Raw genomic sequence first — 17,069 nt, forward strand, 5'->3', positions numbered from 1 at the left:
ATATATATATATATATGGAGAGAGAGAGAGAGAGATTGATAGATATGACATAGATATAGATATAGACATAAACATAGATAGATTATATAGATATAGATATAGATATAGATATAGATATAGATATAGATATAGATGATATATAGATATTCCAGAAGGCCAAAGAGCCAGAATTGCAACCAAGATGTAACATCCAGAAAAAGTTGAGCATAATCTCTCAAAAGAAAATTGAATATTTAATGAAATAGAGGGATTCAAACATTTCTGATGAAAAGACCAGAGATGATTAGAAAATTTGTCTTTGAGGGGGTGGCTAGGTGGAGCATTGGATAGAGCACTGCCCCTGGACTCAGGAGTACCTGAGTTCAAATCCCACCTCAAACATTTAATAATTACCCAGTTGTGTGGCCTTGCATAAGTCACTTAACCCCCATTGGCTTGGAAGAAGGAGAGGAGAGGAGGAGGAGAGGAGAGGAGGGGAGGGGAGGGGAGGGGAGGGGAGGGGAGAGGAGAGGAGAGGAGAGGAGAGGAGAGGAGAGGAGAGGAGAGGAGAGGAGAGGAGAGGAGAGGAGAGGAGGGGAGGGGAGGGGGAGGGGAGGGGAGGGGAGGGGAGGGGAGGAGGGGAGGGGAGGAGGGGAGGGGAGGGGAGGGGAGGGGAGGGGAGGAGAGGGGAGGAGAGGAGTGGGAGAGGAGTGGGAGAGGAGAGGAGAGGAAAAAGAAATGGAAAGGAAAGGAAAGGAAATTTGCCTTTAAATACATCACTCAGGTACAAGTATAAAAAGGCAAACATGAAAGAGAAATCATTAGATGCAATAAAGCTAAACTGTTTACATTTCTATATAAGAAGATGATACAATCGGGGGTTTAGGATGATTTTGTATAGAAAGATGCCATAAGAATGAGTGGATTAGGGACAGCTAGGTGGTGCAATGAATAGAGTACCAGCCCTGGAGTAAAGAGGACCTGAGTTCAGATCTAATCTCATACATGTAGTAATTACCTAGCTGTGGGACCTTGAGTACTTGCTTAACTCACTTAATTCAATTACCCTGTAAAAAAATAGTTGATTATTTTTAGATGATAGAAAACATGAATAGATTAGAATGAGGTTTGCATTGGAAGAAGGGGAAGGGCAATGAAGAATGGGGAAAATTTGATACCTGTCACATTGGCAACATGACAGATAAGAAAAATTACAAATGCTGAGAGGAATGTGGAAAAAATGGGATACCGATGCACTGTTAGTGGAGTTGTGAAATAGTCCAACCATTCTGGAGGCAATTTGAAACTATAAACAAAGACATGTTAAATTGTTCATAACTTTTTACCCAGTGATCTCACTGTCATGTTTGTATCCCAAAGAGATCAAACAAAAGGGACAAAAAGAACACATTTATCCAAGTTTAATTGTAGCAGCTTTTTTTATGGTATCAGAGAATTAGAAATCAAGGGGATGACTGTCAATTGGGAAATGGTTGAATAAGTTATGGTATATTATTATGAAATGGTACTATTATACCATAAGAGACAATGAGCAAGATGATTTCAGAAGAACCTGGAAAGACTTATATGACCTCATGAGAAATTATCAAAACCAAAATATTATACATAAGGAGAAGCACTATTCTTACAGTGATTAAAAAGACAACCATTCTGATCAATACAATGAGACAATAGAGGTCCAAATAACTCATAATGAAAGATACTCTTCACCTCCAGAGTAAGAACTGATGAACTCTAAAAGTAGATCATACCATTCTTTTTTTAAATTTATTTGTGGATTTTTTGCCATATGGCAATTATGAAAATGTCTTTTGTCTGACTTCATATGTATAAGCCATATCAAATTACTTGCCTTCTCAAGGAGGAAGAGAGGCCAAAAAGGAGAGAGAAAATTTGGAACTCAAAACTTTTAAAATAGATGTCATATTTTTCATTAAATTTGGGAAATAAAATAAAAGCTTTTTTTTAAAAAAAAGAAAAACAAATTTTGAAGAAGGATAAATTTTTAGAGTGAATGCATTTTATTTTGGTCATATTTAGTGTAAGATTTACGTAGGAAATTCAATTCATTATACCTAGGAGACAGTTAATGGAAATGGAAGAAATTACTATCAATTGGAGAATGATTCAACAAGTTATATTAAATGAATGCTATGGAATTAATTCGTGATCTAAGACATGATGAAGTGAATGGTTTCAGAAAAACCTTAGGGCTAGAAAAGGTGACTGGGCTACTGCAGAGCTTTCACTAAAAAGCAAATCAAAATATATTGTCATTAAAGTCTCTTGTTGAAATGCTGGGGAAATACAGAAAATGCTAAATGAAAAACAAGAACTCCACAGGGTTAACCTCATCCATTTTTTTTTAGTTTTTTGCAAGGCAATGGGTTTAAGTGGCTTGCTCAAGGCCACACAGCTAGGTAATTATTGAGTGTCTGAGACCAGATTTGAACCCAGGTACTCCTGACTCCAAGGCTGGTGCTTTATCCACTACGCCACCTAGCTGCCCCCTTTTTTAAAAATGATTTGGCTATACATACACACACACACACATACATATGTATACATATATATATATATATATATATATATATATATATATATAGTTATTTATTTTATTAGGTATTTTTTGCAAGGCAAATGGAGTTAAGTAGCTTGCCCAAGGCCACACAGCTAGGTAATTATTAAGTGTCTGAGGCCGGATTTGAACCCAGGTACTCCTGACTCCAGGGCCAGTGCTCTATCTACTGTGCCACCTAGCTGCCCTTAGCTCATCCATTTCTAAGAAGGTAGCATTTAATTGCATTAAAAGAAAAGTAGAATTGAAACATACAGTCATGCAGAATTCTTGACTCAGCAAGAAAACAGATGGAATTTAGTTTTATGCAGCTAGTAATAGTATGAAATGTTTTTATGATGCTCTGAAGGTTATTTTTGGACCAAGGAAATATGGTGCATCCCAACTCCTCGGTGCTGACAAAGCCAAATTGATTAGTTATAGGAACTAGGAACAAAATCTGAACCTTTCAAAATGTTCTTAACAGAACATCATCAATCAATGAAAAAGTCATTGACCAATTATCTCAATTTGAATTCAATCTGACCCTAGCTGAAGCTTCAATAGAAGAGGTTTTGAATGCTGTTAGACTCCTTTCATGTAGCAAAGCAACTGGTGCTGATTCTATTCCAGCTGAGATTTAAAAGGTATGTGTGTGAGGGGGGTCTAATGATTATCCGAAAGCTCACTAAAATTTTCCAGCTTATGTGGCATGCAGATGTTTCCAGTGTGCATCTCTATAAAGGTAAATTGAATAGATTGTCCTGTGACAATCACAGGGGTATTTCTCTTTTCGTCACTAATGGTAAGATTCTTGCCAGAATCTTCCTCAATAGGCTGATCCTATACCTAGAAGATGATCATCTCCCTGAGAGCCATTTTGGCTTCAGAAAGGGTCAAGGAACAATCAATATGATGTTTGCTGCTTGGTTAATTCAGGAAATACACTGAGAGCAGATCAGAGGTCTATATAGAAATTCTGTAGATCTGACCAAGGCCTTTTATATCTTCAGTCATGAGGTCTTATTAAAAATTATGTGAAAATTTTGTTGCTCAGAGAAGTTCATCAGTATTCTACATCAATTTCATGATGATCTATTTGTCCAGGTTCTGGAGAGTGGATGATGCTCTTGAGATTTCACAGTCACTAATGGAATGAAACAAGGATGAGAAACTCCCATTCTTTTTAAAATGATGTTTTCAGTTGCATTATCAAACGCCTTCATTGAGGATGAACATGGCCTCAAGGTCAGTTGCCATTTTGATGGCAAAGTCTTCAACACATGACTGCCCACTCAATGCAGTCTCTGAAAATGAGGTGATACAACGTATGGATCAATTCTCTGCTGCTTCTGCTAACTTTGGCCTAACAATTAATATCAGGAAAACACAGGTATTCCATCAGCCAGCATGATACCTCCACATGTGAAACCATCATTTACAGAAAATGTAGAAGCTTGAAATATTGTGGATAAGTTCACTTATCTTGGCTGTGTTCTTTCTAGGGAGGTACACATTGACAATGAGCCTGACACACACACACACATAGTCAGAGCTTGCTCAGTATTTTGGAAACTTTGAACGAAAGTATGGGAAAGAAGAAGTATTAGCCCGAATACCAAACTGAAGTTCTACAGAGCCTTTGTGTTCTCCTCGTTACTGTATGCTTGTGAAACCTGGACAGTCTACCAGAGTGATTTAAATTGTCTTGGGGAAATTCTGAACCTCTTCTGGCAGGAAAAGGTACCAGGAGTTGAGCTCCTTTCTCAGCCTAAATTGCCAAGCATTCGACATTACTACAGCGAGTGTAAATCTGATGGGTTAGTCATGATATTTGAATATCAGGCATGCATTTGCCAAAAAAGACTATTTCATGGAGAACTTACATAGGGAAATTGCTCACAAGGGGATAAAAAATGATCCTGGGATACCATGAAGGTGTCTTTTAACAACTTTAGAATAGGGGCAGCTAGGTGACACAGTAGATAGAACACCGGCCTTGGAGTAAAACGGACATCAGTTCAAATTCAACCTCAGACACTTAATAATTACCCAGATGTGTGACATTAGGCAAGTCACTTAACCCCATGGTCCTGAAAAAAATAATAAAAAAAGAATTTTAGAAGTGATTATTCAGCATGAGAGAGACACTGGCACAGGACTGCCCAGAATGATGTGTCCTCCTCAGAGAGCTTACTGTGCTCCATGAGCAAGACAGAATTGAAGTAGATCAAAGGTTACTAAGTTTAGAGTTAATTATCCCAGTGTTCATATGGACCATTTATCCCTGTCCTGTGGTAGAGCATACCAAGTTCCTATCAGTCTAATCACAGTCAAACAACACAACTCATCTTTAATATAACATTGAAGATAATTTTGATCTTCCATAATTAAAGATAACAAACAACCAAACAAACATCAGAATGCTAAGCATTTTCATCTTAAAATCAATGGTATAAGGGTAACTAGGTGACACAATGGATAGAGTACCTGCCCTGAAGTCAGGAAGTACTGAGTTCATATGTCACCTCAGATTACCTAGCTATGTGAACTTGTGCAAGTCACTTAACCCCAGTGCTTTGCAAAAGTAAAAAAAATAATTAATGGTATACCTTCTAACATTGACATGTTTCAATGTCTTTAACTTCTCTGACTATTGAAAGAAAAGAAATCAGTTGGAAAGATATCTTTTCAAATATTCACATACACATAACACATATACACACACATGCAGAGAAAAAAATTAAATAAAAATTGCTGTAATTACTGATTAGTTCATACCATGAGAAAAAAAAATCCCTAAAATAGTCTAATTCTAAAATCTATGATTCTTGCTCAATAATTAAAAATCTTATACTCTACTATCCTAAGCACGGTCCTTTTAACTAACACTTGTAAGAAGGTCAAATGGAATAAAATAAGTGGGCCAGAAGGCATACATTTGGAAACTTGCTATAATTAGCCACTCTTTTGTTTTCCCCACAATAGGGGAGAGAAGCTTTGTAAGTAGATAACAAAAAAAAAAAAATTGTCTCCTCTCCTCAGGGCACTCTCAATTCAGCTCTGCTGAGGATAATAGTTAAGAAAGTTAGACTAGGATGGGTTACTCTGGTTTAGAGGCAGCTATGAAAGTACTCATACCATATAGGTCAATTTGAATAGATAATCAGGAAAAAAAAGCTAGTGGATTAGAATTTTGTGCTTTTCCATTTTATTACATAACCTTTGTGTTCTTCCAATGCAATCTAGCTTTTTGAAAATCAATTAACAATAATTTATTCTCTTTCCAACTCTCCCTCCAAACTGAAAAAAAGAAAAAAAAATCTTTGTAGCAAACATTCATAATCAAAGAAATAAAATGCCCTCATCAATAATGACCAAAATATATATGTTCAGTTTTGTATCTCAGTCAGCCATCTTCAGTCTTTCAGAATCGTGGATTATCCTAGCATTGATCAGGATTCTAAAGCCTTTTTAGGTTTTTTTTTATAATCTAATCAGTAATGTAAAAAATATTCTCTTTGTTCTGCTCACTTCACTTGGCATTAGTTCATATGGGTTTTTCCTGTTTTCTCTGAAACTATCCATTTCTTTGTGCCTTATGGTATAAGAAATATTCCATTTCATGCCTATACTATAATTTATTTAGCCATTCTCAATTAAGAATGCCTTAGTATCAGATTTTTGACTAATATTGAAATAGATGCTGTAAAATATTTTGTGTACAAATAGGTCCCTTTTCCTCTTTGATGTTTTTGAGGTATAGTTATAAAAGTGCTACAGTTAGAGAAATGTATATGTAAAATTTAGTATCTATTGAGGCTTGGGTCAAAATCACTTTTTCAGAATGGCTTGATTAAATTACAATTTCACTAAGAGTACATTAATGTTATTTTTTTAATAAAAAAACTACTTGTACTTATTTTTTACCATTGGGGATTCTTAATACCATAAATTTGAATCATTTATTATCCATCTTGGAGATTAGACATTTCTCAGAAAACCTAGAAAACAAAGTTTTTTTCCTTTCCATTCAACTGTTGGTTTTCTAATTTTAACTGTAATACAACCCATATTACCATCACAATGCAAATGTGAAAGGTTTGAGAAGGCAATTGTCCCTTAAAGATACAGTTTACGAAATAAGATCCGAATAAGGTTCAAAGATGATCAGATACAATCTTAATTTCGACCATCACAAGTCAAAGATAAAAGGTCTAAGAGGAAAGAGTGTATTGACAATTAGTTCATCAAGTGACAGGTTAGGATGTACCAGGTTGTCAAACAGCATCATAACATAGCCTAGCCTAGTGTTGCTGATATGCTCTGAATGCCTCAGTGATAAGGGAGAAATCAAAATCATTTGTTGATGAGTGCAGCTCCTCTCAGCAGTTTACAGAGCTAGGACAAACTTATTAGACCAGTCATGGACAATGTTATCCCCATCCAGAGGAAGAAAAACAAAACAAAACAAAACAAAATCTTTTTGGAATCTGATGTACACTTCAAATATCTATTTCTTATGTATTTCTCTTAATCCTAATTCCTCATACTGAAAAGTACTATTCTATAAACATGTTTAACAAAAATATGTATGTACAATGCTAACCTGACTGTTTGCTGTTGAGGGGAGGAGGGTGGAAGGAAATTTTGTAATTTAAAAATATACTTGTATACATGTGCATATGGATGAAAAAGAAATAAAGATGCTACTCAAAAGAAAAACATTGGAGGCTAAGAGACTCTCATAGTTGTCAAACCATCTTCATTAGTCCTCTTTCCTAAAAATCAGGCCATAGGATGTAATGATTCTAGTAAAGGCAAATGAGAAGGATGACTTGCACAGCATACTCTTCCTTGTAGTAAACATAATTGTGCAACTAACACCTCCAGTCATTTTGTTGGTTAGTGTGTTCATCTTTGATGCAGAGGACTAGTAGTAGTATTTTATATATGAACTTGATTTTGCAAGTTTGATGTTACTCTTATATATGTGAACCACTTTTTGGTTAGGTCCCCTTCCATTCAGTATGTAGTTTAGCAATAAGAGAAGGAACATAAATTGAACGAATTAGAATTGGCAATGAGGAAGCAAAACTTTCACTCTTTGTAGATAATATGATGGTGTTCTTAGAAAACCCTCAATATCATCTAAAAACCTTCTTGAAACAATTAACAAATTCAGAAAAGTAGCAGGATATAAAATAAACACATATAAATCATCAGTATTTATTTATATGAACTTCAAAGCCCAATAGCAAGAGATAGAAAGAGAAATTCCATTTAAAATATTTGCAGGGAGGCAGAGCCAAAATGGTGGTGTGGACATAGGAATTCCCAGAATCTCTTCCCCCAGAAAACTCCAACGGTTACAAAATTATTACTCTAACCAAATTCTACAGTGGAAGAACCCATAGAACAACTGAATGAAACAATTTTCTAGTCAAGTTCAACTTGAAAGATTCATTAGAAAGGTCTATGCCATGGGGACCTGGGTTGAAAGAGCCCCAGTGCATCCATTTGCAACTTCACTATTGCAAACCAGCTCCAGTCTTCCAGGAACAGTTCATTAGGTACCTGTATCTCTTGGGCTTCTGGGACCATGGCAGGAAGAGTGGCTTCCAGACATTTCAGCCTAGGGACAACGAAGGACAACTTGGAAGGTCAGTGGGAAAACTCTGCCACAACAGAGTGTAAATGGAGCCCCATCCAGCAGAGGCCTCAGGGCAGCTCCAACCTGGGAACATGTCGAACTACCAAGCATCTGCTTCCACAGCACTCAGCCCACAGGTAGATAAGGGGTTGAGGAGAGACTGCAGAGGTCTCTCTGCTATCTGGGATAAATTTATTACAATCAATTCTGCTATGTTTTGGTTCTAAGTGCATTCCCCTGTGATTTATAAATTATAAATGTGCTATAGCACATTGAAATCATATTTGTTCATGTGTTGTCATCACCTAAATGCTGAATTCTCTTTCATGTCACCAAATTCTTCATGCTAATAACCCCTTTTTCCTATATTATGGATTCAAATTCCTCATTCTCTAATGCTTTCATCATAATAAGAATGCCTTTAAATTATCTATCTCCATGTATATATATATGTGCTTCGGTATATTTGCATATCTAAATATATGTATATGTATATGTACATATATATATATATTTATATTTATATTTATGTGCATGTATCTTATCATGCTACCTACCAGTTTATAGAACCAAAAGAGATAAAGTTCATGCCATAATTGCAATTTTTCTAAGACAGTGCTGTACAAACTTTAGACACTTCATAAGTGTTAAGCTTAATATGAACCGAATCTTATTCACCTTCAATAACGGTAATCTGTTTTGTCCATATCCATCCTAAAATATGTACCCTAAAATGAGCACAGCATCTCATATATGTTTTATGTATAAGTACTATAATGTATAATATTCTTGACAATATAATTATATGAATTCAGTGTAACATTGAATTAACTTACATGAAGCAGGATAACTGTTTGAGATTGATGATATTGACATATTTGCATCTGAAAATTCACCAAAAGAAAATCCCTTTCTTCAGAATGATTATGTAGCTACATCTGTGCCTAACTTATGAACTTGAATGTCGGAATCCAAATGCAAGTTTTACCTCCTTAAAGAGTTTATGAAATGGCTAATATCCAAGATTGGAATAAAAAAATTCTTTCAGTGGATGATAGCCAAATAGTTTCTAGCAGAAATATGTTGTCAAAGAAATAAATGTCAGAAAAAAACACCTGAGTTATGTATATTCATTTGTAGACATGAAGTGTTTACGTCAGCAAAACAAGACAATATATTATCAACAGAAATTTAAAAAATGATTATCCTTTAGTATACCAGATTTAGTGATTCTTTGAGTTGATGCATATCAATTATATATACCATAAAAATATCACAATAGTTTATAAAAAATTTATCACCCATTAAATTTTCTTTGACTTAGTTTTTGAATCTATAAAATGAGGTGGTTTGAAATAAGAGATAAGGTTCTGTCAAGCTCTCTCAATATAATCCTATGATTTAGAAGGATTTGACATGTTAGTAAGAATTATACATTGAAAATTTGCTATTTGAAGTGGACTGCAAGACAACAATTTCCTATATGACAATATAGATGTTAAAATATCATGGGAAATTCATCCAATAACCTATTGGAAGCAGATCAATATAACATTAATATATTTGCCACAATTTCTTGGACATAGTTCATGATCAAAATTTTAATGAATGTCACAATGCCAAATAATTATAATCTGCAAAGTTATATGGACCAAATTCCATAGCATTCAAATCACATGATATAAATACTATTATTATCACCATTTTACATATGTGGAAATTGACTTAGAGTCATGAAATGAATTGCCAAAGTCACAAAATTATGAATATTTGAGGCTAAATTTTTACACGAGTGTTCCTTCCTAATTTCAAGTTTGGTCTCTGTCCTCCATGGCATACTGTCTCAATTGGTAAGCTTTGACTAGGGATTTTATTGTCACCATTTTAAAAGCTATTGTGATATGTCTGAAACAATAGATTTCAGCCTAGACATATGGAAAATGAAAATGAATTTAACATAATCTTGCCATTTAAAAAATTCAATAAAGCAAAAATAATACATGAGTATTATATGTATAGGATATTATACATGCACACACACACACACACACACACACACACACACACACACACACATATATATATATATATATATATATATATATATATATATATATAGTTTCCGACTTAGTACAGGTATGCATACTATTCTTCAAATACATATGAATATTCTTTAAAAAGAACCTGAGTCTCAAAGTTGCAGAGGCAAATTTCTGAATGTGGAACAAAGGAAAATTAACTCTGATCTTAATTTAATTTGATAACACACGAAGGTTCATAATATTGCCCATACCAGAAAGTAAAGAAGTATGCATTAGGGATTTAGGAGACGAGAATGGAAAACCTTAATATTTGAGACCTAAGATATTTGCATACTTTTCACAACTGTTTTGAGAATAACAGGGCTTTGCACATGTTTTTGATATTAAAAAAAATCTCATTTGCCAGTAAGAATGTTAGTAATTCCCATATCCTCATAGGTAACGTAAAGCTGCTTGGAAGAGACCGAGGTAATCTCATTGTGTTTTTTAATCATTGCAAAGTCATATTATACAGTTAGTTTTTTGTAGCATTTTATCAGACTATATTCTTCCTAAGATAAGGTAAGTAATATTGATTCAATAGAAAAATAGACAATACAATAGAGTAGCTCTTCTTACTACAGAAATCTCAGAAATGTACTTATCTCAGAATCTTAGAGTTTGTGATGCTAGGAAGGCTCTACTCATACTATTAAACCATGAAAACAGAATACCTTTTCATCAATTATAACTGATATAAAATTGTTATATATATATATATATATATATATATATATATATATATTTCTGCTCACTCACCTTGGTTTAGATGAGGAAAAAAACATATTTTTATTTACATACTTCAGTAACCTGCAATCACACTTCATGGAGATATCTTATAGAGTTGATAAGAAGTATACAATACATTTTAGTTCTAGTAATTATTTCAGTTTTAGGTTATCCTCTGAGAAGAGCAAGTTGCCCTTGGTATATCTGTTCCTTAGAATACCTGGCATCATTCTTAGAGAAGGTTTTACTGTGACAAGAAATACTTTTAATATTTTTTGAGTTACAAATAATGCAGTTAGAATTGGACAGAAGAAAATTCGATCATCTAGGATCCAAAGAACATGAACAGTTGTTTCCTATTCTGGTTGTTGTGACCATTAAAATAAAAACATATCATTTTTAAAAGAAAGTTACAAGTAGTGCTAAGATTATTCCCAGACTGCTGAAATGGCTTCATTCTAATCGATTCAAGTACACAGAAATAAAATCCTAACAAATATTTTATCGAAAAAGATCTCATTAACCAATATCAGCATCAGGGTTCAGAATAATATTATCTTCTGGGTTTATTTGACCAAGTAGGCAGGTTGCCATAGTCTGTACTAAGAGAAATTTGTGTAACATTATGAGAATCAAAAAAGAAAAAATTTAGAGAAGTTGAATCTTGTTTTGTTTAAAGAGTTTCCAAAAGCTATCTGTATTGGAGAATTAAGACAAACACAAATTGAAGAGACTATACATATGTATATGACCAAGAGATTTTTTTATGAAAATACAACTCAGATACTGAAAAGTGATCTCCAATTAAAATGAAGAAATGAGTTCTAGACATCCATTTTCTAATCTGTGTATTCTAAGAAGTGTTGAAAATATAGGTGAGAAAACGGATATAGTGGAGAATATAGTTATCTTTTTGTTAAAAATAGTAATAGCAATTTGTATTATCTTAAGTATCATGATATTTAATTTTTATTAAATACAGGAACCTAGTAATACATTAAAAATGCAAACTAACGGATCAAGTTGTTGCCCTCTGTGACTTTGTTTTTCAATATAAATATCAATGAAACTACATTAATGTGACACAGAATATTTATGATTCTAACCCATTTGCAATCATTGAACATAATCTCATTTGAAATGAAGTCTAAAAAGGGGGAAAGAAGTAAAGAACCATAAAAGTCTACAAGAGGATGATTATAATAAAACAAATATACCTAGGTATGACCTCCTAAATTTGTAGACACCACATTTCTGGGTTCTTAAACAAATCCAAAGGATGTAGAGGGCAAATTTAACTCATTTAAAATGAAGAAAATTCTGCTGTTTTATTGTCTGTTCCTTAATTTCCCTGAAACCAGATATTTCAAATGATGGGTTTCGTTCATTGAAAACCTGTAATCATTTATCACATGGCTGCAATGGCAGTCTGAATAGTCAGAAAATTTAAACGGAGTTAAAGAGAGTTTCCTGCCTTCCCCATAACTAAGGAGAAGAGAAAGATATTTTCTCTGAAGACAAAATGCCTCAATGAGACCTATTTTAGAAATTTTGTAGTCTAAATTTAGAAATATTTTATTCAGAAACATTGAAATACTTTGAGACACATAATGTTTTTCCTGTATCAATTTATTCAACATTATATTAACATCTAATTCTTAATTATGTCTTATCATCATATTTCTTTAATTTAATGTGAAAAAGATGTTTATTGAATTGAATTTTAAATTCAAATGTATTGATCATTTTATCAAATTACATTCTTACTAAATCAAATTCTCAATGAATAACAACCATGATTATATCAATAAAAATAAAACACAAAATTTGTACAGTATATGACAGGTTATAAATTACTTTCACATAAATCTCATTTGATTTCTCCAACAAACTTGAAAGGTAGTTAAGGCATCCCCATATTTTTCTAGTCATTATATTTTCCCTAAACTGATCTTCTCTACAAATTTCCCCAACATTATAAATGCTATCACCATCTTTCTTGTCACCTAGGTTAAAAGTGCCAGAAATCATTTTTAACTCTTCTTTCTCCACAAATAATACACCTCAACATTGACTGTCTTGTTGATTCTACTTTTGTATTATCTCTTCCATCTTTCTGTCTTTCTCTATTCATACAACCTCTATCTGGTTGGGGGTCCTCATTGTTTAACACCTGGATAATTACAAATATCTCCAAATTTGTCTCCTTTCTTTCATTTGCTCCTCTCTCCAACTTAAACCTCCACATAGCTTCTGAATTAATATTTTCCCCATATCTTGAGGCATCTCTGTGTCTTTACTTACCCTCTCCTGAATTTGGCAAGCTAAAATGTTGAAGAGACCCACTTTTTTTTGGTAAGGTTAACCATTTTCTTTCTATAAGTAATACCATCCCATCCCATCCTCTCTAGGAATTTTCTCCATAGATCACAGAATGATGAAATTTTATTGGGAGAGAAAACTTCCTTTCTCATCTTCAGATTCTTTTTTTTTCTATGGATCTTTCCCCATTTCCTACTAGTAGATCCAATGTTCCAATATCCTTAAAAATTTTCTTGTACCTTCCATCACCTCTAAATATCATTCTATATTACCTCTCCTCTTTACTACTAATCATCAAGGAAAATAATTGCTACCATCCAGTTGTCCTTTTTCATCAGTGATGCAATACAACAACAACAACAGCAAAAAACAAAAATACAAACCATGCATTACAATGTTGTGGTGCCTTGACTATATAAAGGGGATAATAATTTCTATTATAAAGTAATCTATATACAAGAGAATAAGATGCAAGCATATATATCATGATATACATAATAATTTGAGAATAAAGTGAACACTAAAACATATTTGAGATGAAAAATAAATTGAATTCTAAAAGAAATTACATATTCTGAGAGGAGAAGATGAGGAAACAGGGTATTCTAGTTATGGAGCCAGTTATGGGAATGGCATATGGAAATGATATATACCAACACACAATGGTAGGATATATACCAACCCATTCAAGGAGCAGAAAGTAAAAAAGAGTAGATAGAAAGTAATATAAAGGAGCTAGTATTCTGGAAGTGTAAGATGGTGTTAATCTGTGAAAGGATTTAAAAGTATAATTGTAGAATCAGCTGAACAATTTATCACCCCATCTTACTAAAAGCAGCTATCATTGTAGATTACTTAATCAGTAAGATGAATAAAATAAAGTATATACTATGCCAAGACATCTCTTTCAAACAATCAAGTATTTGATGACATTAAACTAGGTGATGTCAACTTAGTTAAAAAGTTTTAAAGAAGTAAACACTATTAGAATAAAATGGAGATGGGGGATAGAAATTGCAAGCCTTGAGTATTGTTTTAATGACAATCATGTAAGTGATAATCATGGGGATATAATTAAAAGGGACAAATTCAAGATGAATGAGATTTCAGACTTTGATGATTAGATAATGGTTGTGCTTTCAACAAAAATGAGAAAAATTATTGTCGGAATAGCTTCAGCGAAAGGGATAATGATTTCTGTTTTGGACAGGCTACTTTTTGGGGTGCCAAGCCTATCCAGATACAATAGTCAATGGGGGTTTGCTTGAGTTTGACTGGAGCTCTGCATAAAGAGTAAGATTGCCTTTATCTTAGTAATCATCTATATAGAAATAATTTATGAATGAATGAAGCTAATTATATCACCAAGAAAGATTGTAAATAAAAACCAAGAAGCCAAAGAAGAAAGCCTTAGAAAAATGCTTGTAGTTAGGGATTAAGATAGGTATAATTAATCAGCAAAGCAAAAAATAGTAGTCAGAGAGTATGGAGGAGAATAATTTAAAACTCATAATAGAGAAAGTAATAACGAAGCAGAAGATCAACAGTATCAAAGAAGGAAGAACATGAAGCATGAGGACTGAAAATAGAATGTGGAATTTAGCAATTAAGAGATCACTATATATCCTGAATTTAAAACATTTTAGAAGAGCTGTGAAGACTAAAGTCAGATGGCAAGCAACTGAGAAATAAATAGGAGCAAAGAAAAAGGAAGCAACAAGTAATAATGATCTTTTCTAAAAGTTTGACTTCTAGTGCAGAAGAATGATAGTTTGAAATAAAGGCAGGGTCAAATAGAGAACTGATGATGTTATAGCATTAGGAGGGAAATGGCTTGATCTTAACAATAGGGCACAGAAAGTAAATAATATGAAGATATTAAAATTAATGAGAGGATATAATGGAAACTGCTAGCTAACAGAAGAAATGATAAGGATCAGGAACTCAAATGGAGAGAATGGTTTTGGTTAAGAGAAGGGCAATCTGTTGAACAGAGACTGAAGGAATAATGGGATTATATTTGATGATTTTATAGAATAAGGAGAAAAATATTCATAATGTATGATCTAATACTTTCATATGTGTAAGTATAACAAATGAAGTAACATCCTTAGATGAAATTGTGACAAAAATGTGATATGAAGAATTTTAGAAAATAAGAAAGTTATTAGAACAACTGTTATATGAAATTGAATACAAAATCAAGTAGAGAAAGATTGTCATGAAGCAAGGGCAGCCCTGTTGAGATTATAGCATTTAGTTTATCTATATCTCTATGTCTTATCTAACATACATATTAGTATGTAATTTAGAGTTGATCAATACATACTTTTGTATAACATTTTCCAGTGCTGTTTAGCACCATTACGTTAAGGGGAAAGAAGACAGCTGCTGGGAGAATTACAGACTTGAGATTTTGTAAGTCGTAGGAGACAATTAAAAAAAAAGAAAAATGGGATTTCAAAGCTGAAAACAATGTATAATTACAACATTTATTGGATTGAGATTTTGAAAGAAGGAAATTGACACCAGAACAGTGTTGATGATCAAGGGGAATTAAGGAAGCATGAGGTGATGGTGAAAATGAAGAATGAATTTAGAAGGTATGAGTTGCTGAAAGATACAAAAGTATAGGAAATTATAGAATTATAAGAATTTCAGAGTACCAGATTTTGAAGGAAGGAAGGACACATGGTAACAAGACTGGGGATAGAGCCATCTTTTAGTGTGACTGATGCAGAGTAAAGGAATACTTCTTGAAAACTGCATTACTTAATTAGTGAATTGTAAAGCCAGTGATTTTTTGTAAAATTTTAACTCCCATATAAAGACAACAAGTATAATTCAAGTATGGAAATGGATAGGATACTATTGGACAATTCATTAAATCCCTTGAGGAAACAAAGAAAAATCGTCTCCTGGCTGGTACACAAATATTAACAGAATACTGATATGATAAAATACTATGTCTGGATTGACTAAACATCAAAAAAGTTGTGGATTGATGGGAATAGGATAGGGTGAGTGGAGAGAGGAGAACCTTGAAATGGAAAAAATGGTCTAGGAATATGCTTTATTCTCCTCTTAGCTATAGGGATTCATTCTCTTCTGAGAGGAGTCAAACTTCCATGAGTAGCTGAAGAGAGATACCATGATAGAAAAGTGTTTAAGAGGAAGTGATCACTGTTGATAATAGAATGGGTATTCCAGATTGAAATAAGGGACAAGAAAAGAATCAAAGAAGAAAGATTTTACTCCTTCATTTGTTTTTGTTTCTTTCTTGTGAGTTTTTGTTATGTTCCTTTTTTTCTACATGGTGGCTCTAATTTACATGGAAAAGGAGACACTTTCCTCCACCCCCATGTATGAATTCTAACTCAAATATACTTCTGAATCTCTTTGACATTGATAACAATTTAATTATGATTAAGTGGCATATGTCCTTTGTTTAGATTTCAGTACCACTGAATCATCCTTCTTTTTAAATATTTTCTTGTCTTTCCTCTCCTTATTCTTCTTCAGCATATCTGAGAACCTTTTCTATATAGTCCAAATGAAACCTGAACAAGAATATTCCCTGGAAAAATTTATGCCTGATACATTTACCCTGATAGCATTAGGCAAATAACAAGTAGTAAACCACTGGTTCTCCTATCACCCAAAAGCTACATAATCAATTATATGGATATATCTGAGTGTCGCTATTGGGTGAACTCTCAGAGAAATT

The sequence above is a fragment of the Macrotis lagotis genome, chromosome X (genome assembly GCF_037893015.1).
Source record: "Macrotis lagotis isolate mMagLag1 chromosome X, bilby.v1.9.chrom.fasta, whole genome shotgun sequence".
Lineage (NCBI taxonomy): Eukaryota > Metazoa > Chordata > Mammalia > Peramelemorphia > Peramelidae > Macrotis > Macrotis lagotis.